Source organism: Lissotriton vulgaris, chromosome 2_1 (genome assembly GCF_964263255.1).
Source record: "Lissotriton vulgaris chromosome 2_1, aLisVul1.2, whole genome shotgun sequence".
In the NCBI taxonomy this organism is placed as follows: Eukaryota; Metazoa; Chordata; class Amphibia; order Caudata; family Salamandridae; genus Lissotriton; species Lissotriton vulgaris.
In genome coordinates this window covers 960,735,569-960,743,336 of record NC_141687.1, presented here as the reverse complement: position 1 = coordinate 960,743,336, position 7,768 = coordinate 960,735,569, and the positions used below count along the sequence as shown (strand labels likewise).

At 42.5% G+C, this 7,768-nt stretch overlaps 1 long non-coding RNA gene across 1 annotated transcript in view; it reads right to left on the bottom strand.

The window, feature by feature from the left end:
- Nucleotides 1-371: 371 nt before the first annotated feature.
- LOC147731484 (uncharacterized) overlaps nt 372-7,768 on the bottom strand; it is a 329,622-nt gene continuing 322,225 nt past the window's right edge. Inside the window, exon 3 of the long non-coding RNA XR_015308640.1 lies at nt 372-662. This is a non-coding gene — a long non-coding RNA (uncharacterized LOC147731484). The remainder of the gene's footprint in view (nt 663-7,768) is intronic.

Here is a 7,768-nt window from a genome sequence, read left to right as displayed (position 1 = left end):
ACCAAGTCAAGAATCAAGAAAAAGTAACCTTACAGCTTACGCCACTCTACCACATAAAATATGTTATTAAAGTTGTTAGCGCATGTAGCACTCACGTCAAGAACATGTCAGCAAAAGGATCATATTTGGTCTGTGAAAAAAAAAGTCATGGGTCATGATCGTTTTCATGATGAGAAAGGCTCAGTTTAATGGAAGTAGCATGATGAGGCAATGCTACAAAGACTTGAGATGGAGGCGACGTGTTCCGACAGTTTTCAGAGCGGGCCAGAATTGTGAATGTACTGCACACAAGCAAGCGGGTTTACAAAAGTAGTAGAAAACTGCAATTTTCCCAGCTAAAAATCAAAATATGGAGCATGGGCTATATAGGAAACAAACAAAAAAATGCAGACAGCGATACTAACATGCGATCATGGCCCATAGAAATGTAGAAGGACACTACAGTTTTGATATTAGGACAAGTTGGTTGTCAGGGCATTTGAAAAGTGGATTAAAGGAACAGGTTGTGAAAAAAGATCACTTGATGCCCAAATTCATTTGCTGCTCGGATTGGTAAATTAAAAAAAAGTAGTACTGGAGAGAGGATGTGGCGTAACATCCAGAGGTGATGACTTTGGAACTCGGGAACTGGATACAACTCTTGGCATCGGTTCTCCACGTGCCTACCAAAAAAACCAATGCAAATACATGACGATGGTTAACAAAATAAAACAATGCAAATACATGACGATTGTTAACAAAATAAAACAATGGTGAAAACCACTAAAATTCTGATTGAATTAAAATATAACAGTGAAAAAAAATGACAAATGCAGAATGCAATACTTAAGTTCATTAGCAACACAGCAATCGTTGTGGAACTCCTGTCAGGTGACTGCATACAGGAAGAAATGCTGACATTTCGTTAACACGGGCAGAAACAAGATAAAAGAAATAGTGCGCTTAAGCAAACCTACATGCACAAAAGGGCAAGTCTACAAGTAACAGGGGCATACTCCATGGGAGTGTTCAACACAAACAGGGGGAACATTTAACAACATTGACCACAGAGAAGCAAGCCATTGCGAACGATGCGCAAAGCAACAAATCAAAAGTGACAGGTGGGATGTCAGCCCACAGAGTAGATACAGCATGTCTCGAAGAGACAGCGCATGCATAGCCTAAGCAAGACCTAAGAAAGCTGAGTGAAATGGGGAGAGGTGAGGAAGCCATGTACACGCTAGGGGGATGGTAGGGGAACAACACATAGAATGTCGGAGGCAGGGGTGTGGAGGTCAAAGGATGTAGAAGGCTTGAAAAGCTGAAGTGGTGAAACCAAAAGAAAACATTAGTTATCCTAATGTAAGCAGTGGAAGGATACAAGTCATCCAGTCAAAAGGATGGTAAACAAGCTATACTCCAGTGGAGGGACAAACACAAAAAGAGGAATGAAAACCATTGAATAAGAAGTAGGCGAGTAAGAATGACATGAAAGCCAACGAGTGACAAGGAGTGTTCTGACCCAATGTATTGGTATTGTACACAAAAGATCTGTTGATTACGCAAAGCAGAAGCTCTTAGCAAATGACAACGAAAAAAGAAAGGGAAAGAAGCAGAGGTGAGTAGGAATAGAAGGAGGAAGGTGTGGGGTTGACATTCAAAGTAGAGGAATAGGAATAACTGCAAAAGTAAATGGGTAGTGTCCAAGGGCAGAACACTCCCTTCATTTTTTAAAGAGAGATGTAGGGAAGCAACTAACCAGGAAGACACCATTTTTCTTCAAGAAGTGCTTTGCCATGTTGTTTTTGTCAGCCTTTCTAGGTGAAAGGATTAATGAAAAAGATTCATCAGAACCTGTTTCGTCAGTTTGGTGTTAAATAAAATCACATTCATCTTGTGAGGCTATTCCCGATTTCCGTTTCTCTAATATAGGGGGCTGATCCTTAGTGACACTGTAGCAAGGTCACTGTTATCTGGCTTCTCTAAACATTCAGTCCAGAATTGAGCCAGATCATAATAATGGACCTGTACCAGTTTGACGAGGAAGAGTAACTCCCATATATCCAATACATATCACCAGGATTTCTCCTGGCATTAGTGCACTCCCGTTTAGCTTGTGTGATTTGTTCAGTTGTGGTAGCCATTGTTTTTTATTGCCTCTGTAAGTCAGGATTGGAGCTATCAGTGTCATTGGACTCTGTGTAAGCTAGCTATTTCACCAATTGGTACGTGGTGAAACTGGCCTGAATTTCGTGTTATGTAGTCAGGTATTTAACACCTTGGCTGCTAGGTGTTTTCCCCTCCTGTGCTGACTTTTTCTCATTATTATTGATTGATGACGAGCTCAGCTCATCACCAGCACAGCTCAACTGTGCATCATGACGAGCTGAGCTCGTCATGAGCATCGAAAGGGTTAATGGTTTAAAAGCGACAAGGCAAGGAGAGCCAAAGGTTAAAATTCCAAAGCTGAAAACCTTAAAACTAATTTTAACAAACAGAAAACATGGAATCAAAAGTGGCCAGATGAAGACCAGAGCGTCAGTCAGGGGTGTCCTGCATAGGACCTGAAGGCTTGGATCCACGCCTGAATTTCGTGATAGCGACACCAGGCACATTTACATGTAATGAATGTAAGGGTAATTATCTTAAGTACTTTGTGGCTACTTCAAACCTGGCAGTGATTGGGACCTCCTGGGCTACTTTAGAAATCACTAGTCGGGAACATCATGAACCTCACCGACAACATAAAAACAGATGGTTGTTTTTCACTCTATGAATTTGACTGGAAAAGGAAATGACAAGAAAGGGTCAAACTCACGAAGGTCATTAGGGTCCAGTGATGGCTTCTTCAAAAGAGGCCACATAGTTGCCCTTTTAATGGCCCACTGTAGCACACCAGAGGTGTGGAATGGAATGTGATACAGAGGGATGGTTTCTTAGCGAGGTGCCTGGTTATTAGATTGCCATCAGTAACAAGGGTAACTCTGTCCCTTGTTAGACCCATTCCTTGGAAGGCCCTTGATATCTATCCTTTGCATGTCTAATTACCCCGAAGAAGTAGAAAGTAGTTCATGGGGACAGCCACTCCATGTAAGCTACTTTCCCCAAGATTTCATAAGCAAGCCTCACAAGCTTCCTCCACATAGGATACATCAATAGATGGAACAAGGACTTCCCTGGCTCAATGGAAGTCCTACCATGTTGCCTGCCGATGGACAGTTTACATAGTCCACATTGATTGAATAGTGGACGTAAAGGCAGAGAGGCCCTACACCATTTATTGAACTCCAGGAAATAACTTGCCACTCTGAGGCATTAGGCCTGTAGCAGTAAAGTGGTTCCAAGGGCCCCTTACTGGTTGGCTTAACAATATTTAGCACCATTTTCTTCCTGAGTGAGAGATAAAGACTTCAGTGACAGAAGAAAGCGAAGATCATCCTTTGTTTCCCTGGCAGCAGAACCGTCTAACAAATCTTTGTTTCTATGTAAGAATGAGCCAATGATAACAGGGTACAAATGCCTTCTTCACTAACCAATTACAGTAAAGCATTGTCTGATTGGTTGCAAGATATCACCGGCATTCTCCCAATTGGCCCTTGATCCTCTTCATTTGAATGCATCATCTGTTCTTTCTGAGAAAACCTTTAGATACCTGAGTCTTCCCTGTGGATTGTGCTGAACTTATCAATAACTGAACCTAAAAGGAAAGACCCTGGCGTCTTGGATGCTGTAACCCTTCGTCCTGACATCTTTCTAAGAACCGCTCAACCAAGAACATTGTGACTTCTTTCAGAAACGTGACAAGACAGGGGTGTTCAAAGTAGACCGGCTCAGGAGTGTTAGACCCATTCCAGATGCTTGTGATACCCACATGAAATAAACCTAAGTACAATGATTTTCAATGGAGCTAATTTACATGGTGGTTATCCTGAAAATCTGTTGTGGATCCAGCCCTCCTGGACCTGCGTTGGAGAAGCTTGAGTAGATTTAGAACTTTAGACTCTTTTAGATTAACCTCACAATGCAGTTTGTTTTCTCTACCTTTCCCGATTACTTTTTTACGTTTGTAAATTCGTTTTCCTTTGTAAATTCTGTGTTTGGCGTTTCAATCAATTATCATTGCATTTAGTAGGTTTTCCCTTCATGTGATCCTCTGCACACCTCAGAGGAGCGTTGACCCCCCTGCCCCACGCTACCAACATAATACAAAACTTAAATTGTGCTTTCTTCAACTTATTGGGTCTGCGCTTGAGTTTCTGGATAAATATTGACAATGAGTTCCATTTAGATTCACTGTATGCAAATGTATCTTATGTGAATAAACCAAAATTCGGGGTGGGACTGAAACTCCTTCACCAGTTCTCGATATCTTTCGGCTAGATACTGCAGACTTCTCCGGATTTCAATTCTCTTGAGACAGAAATTCTAACACATAGAGATAAGGGCTATGCAGAAAATTGATCATTTTCATCTAAGTCACAGCAATAAGTTGGAAAGGGAGGCGAGCCATCTCTCCTCTTTTGCATGTTGGCAGCTCCCTCTCCCAGACGTGCCAAGACTCGAAGAGAAGATGTTCGCGCCACTTTGATATAATTAAAAGCTCGGGTGCAGCTGTACGTGCTGCCTCCATCTGTTGCCTCAGTCTATGATTTGTGGGCTTTCGGCACAGTTTCGCTCAGTTCTCCCTCCCTCATTTACTGAACGGCGGAGCGGTAGCCGTCCGGCGAGTAGGGATTCGAGAGATTTTGTGGTAGGTCACTGACTTTGGGGGGGCTAGTATACCTCAGGTAGTCGGTCAGGTCCCCTTTCTTCTAGCCCCATTGAGAGTGTAGCGGCATATCCAGGGGTAATACCCAATGTGGTAACAATGTTACACAGTATGGAGAGGCAGTACAACCCATGCATTGTGGGTTCTTCTCCAAACATGGGAAATGCTGGTGGTAATAAAGTTGCCATCATTTTTTACACACGTGACACTGTGGCCTCACTCTGAGCGGGCAGATGTATCTCACCCAAAATGCAGATGTCACTGGGTGCAGTATTTTCATGGCGTATAGCTCAAAATGAGGCATAATATGTAGTTATGGAGTTTGTACATGTGATTAGGCCTTTCCACCATTTTGTTGCCAACATTTACCATGTTTTTTCCGGATGAAATGTAGGAAAAATTACAGATGTCTGGTAATTACTGCCAACCTCAGAATCCTAATGTGGCTACAAACTCCAGTTTGCGCAGGAACCAGGATTTCCCTGGGACGCGGAATAAGGTCCTGTACTCGAGTGACCAATGCAGTTTTACCTCAATATTATTTATATATTGTGAGGGTTGCCCGAAATGCACACAGTATGACATTGCGAATTTCTACCAATAACTTGGATTTCTAAATGAGTCTGCCAAGTTTGCAAAATGTTTGAGTTTGTTGGTGGAAATGTTTACAGCGACTTTGGCTGTTTCCTCCCTCCTCAGCAAACTTCTACTGATGAAAGGTGGGTGACTCAAGTCCTATGGGAATGTTATTTTTTTTCCTTGCAAAAAAGGATGGATGCATTTTCTCACTGCATGCAATGATGCTGGAATAGTTTTTGTCAAGCTGTTATGTTTGCAAGCAGCTATTAGTTATTAATGAGAACGCTCTACTTATCTGAAGAGGTGGAGTAGCTAGACCAGTATGTAAGAGCAGGGGAGGGTGTACTGGCGATGCCCCAGGTAAGGGCGGGGAGGCTACGGGAGAGGCCACCGCCCCAAAAACTCTTGCCACCCAGAGTGGACAGCCCTCCCTTGCTATGCCACTGATCTGACGATAAAGATGATGGTTGTCACTTTCTTCTGCAATAGCTCAATGGGTTAATTGAGTGGCACAGGGATTCTTATACTCCTTGCATGCCACAGTGCTCACCTAAGCTTTCATACAGTGAGGTTGATAACTGAGATGGGCAGCATATATGTATGTGGATGTGTAGAATGTGAACCTAGGGACCATTCAACAGAGAGCTGCACAAATGGAGGTGGGTATGGAAGAGAGGCCAGGGAGGGGTCATGAGAAGCAAGGAAGGGTTGTGCAGGCCTTCATGAGGGACCCCCGTAGGAGGGTCCACAGATGAGAGTACTGGAGCTGAGACAGAACAAATGGTGGTCCTTTCATGAGAAGAGATCAATTATACAGATACTGAGGTGTTGAGCTCTTTTCTGAAGCGGAGGATGGGTGGAACCTGGTTGACCTCGATGGCTTCCAGATCTTCGAGCATAAAAAGCAAAGGTTTGAATTTTGGTTTTCTCAATAATGCAACTATCTACTAAGGTTGTTAAAAGTAAATCACATCAATGATGCACATCACAGTGGGTGGCCCTGGATCATGCAGCTTCATGCTCTGAAAAATGGTTGTTGTTGAAGTAGAAGATGATAACACTCAGCGCTAAAAAGCAGAACTAATGTGGACCCACACCTGTCCAAAGGCTACCCTAGCATTACACACTGGCTCAGAACCTCTAGAACACACTACACTGTGACTTAAGACTTTCAGGGCATCTTTGTCCACCACGTGAAACCATTCACTGGCTCTGGACTCAATAAACAACATTACCGTAGAGCACCACTCTTCAGGAAAGGAACCAACACATCTTCATGCGCGGGCCGGATCAGGTAAAGGCACTGTCTCGACATGTGCATTTAGTAAGTGATTGTAGCCCATGGTGTTCATGACATATGTACATTAAACATTTCCTGTCACACCCTCAAGAGGCTAGTAAAAAATATAAGAAATATGTAACACTGAGATATAGCCGCATGCCTATCGAACATGTGCAGAGATCTCAGAAATCCCTGCTCCATATGTCAGTACCTTAAACACTTTAAGCTTTTTTCTTTGCATTCTGGAGTTTGTGGTCCTCTTGAAGCCATTATAAATTGTGGACTACAATTCTCAGAATGGCAAAGTGGCAACTAAAAACCTGCACTGGGTAAATTTGCTAAAGTACCCCCTGCCGTACATTATAAGGATATTGAAGGTCACTGAGGAGAGTTCCATGACCACATAGAGGAATAAAGCCGAAGGCCGAGTTCCTTTATCAGGTTATGGAACTCTGTGGTGTCTTGCATTATCCTTATTATACATTATAGGAGTACGTTATTCCTTTTTACACATGGTAAAACCACCCCCTTTCCCACAAACTACTTAACCCCTTGGTGTGTAGCTCCTTCATATAAAAGAGAGAGCATGTTTACAAATATGAATAATAAAAATAGAATGTCCAGTGCAAAATATCAAAAAAGATGTTTGCTATTTGTTGCCAAACTACATTAGAAGCAGTTTATACAGGTTAGATTGTTTTTAAAGTGCAGTTGAAATTTTCAGAAAGATTCCAACTTTTCTACAATTAGGCTAGGAGTGCAAAAAATAAATATTTTACCATAAATATCTAACTTCTCCTTGTCAATGTCCAGCTTCAAAAACGGAGCAGAAGAATGAAAAGCAAGGTTTCCTTTTCTCTCCTTAATTTGCCGATGTAATTAAGCTCTCTGACCAACCTTTCCCCTTGGTTGCTGGATCTGGCAGCAGCCATTAAGACATCAGATCTCAACTGTAATACCTTATTACAGTTGGGTGCGGATGTTATCTCCTTGTAATTTGTGACTGGGTGCATCACATGTCCCCGACTATAAAGGAATTGGAGACAGATTTGTATACAGGTGTTGCAGAATCCCGAGTATACTCGTGCATGGACATGAGAATCTTGAGAGGTCTGCATCTGATTAGATCTAGTTCCGCTGTGTCTGTCTTTATGTGACTT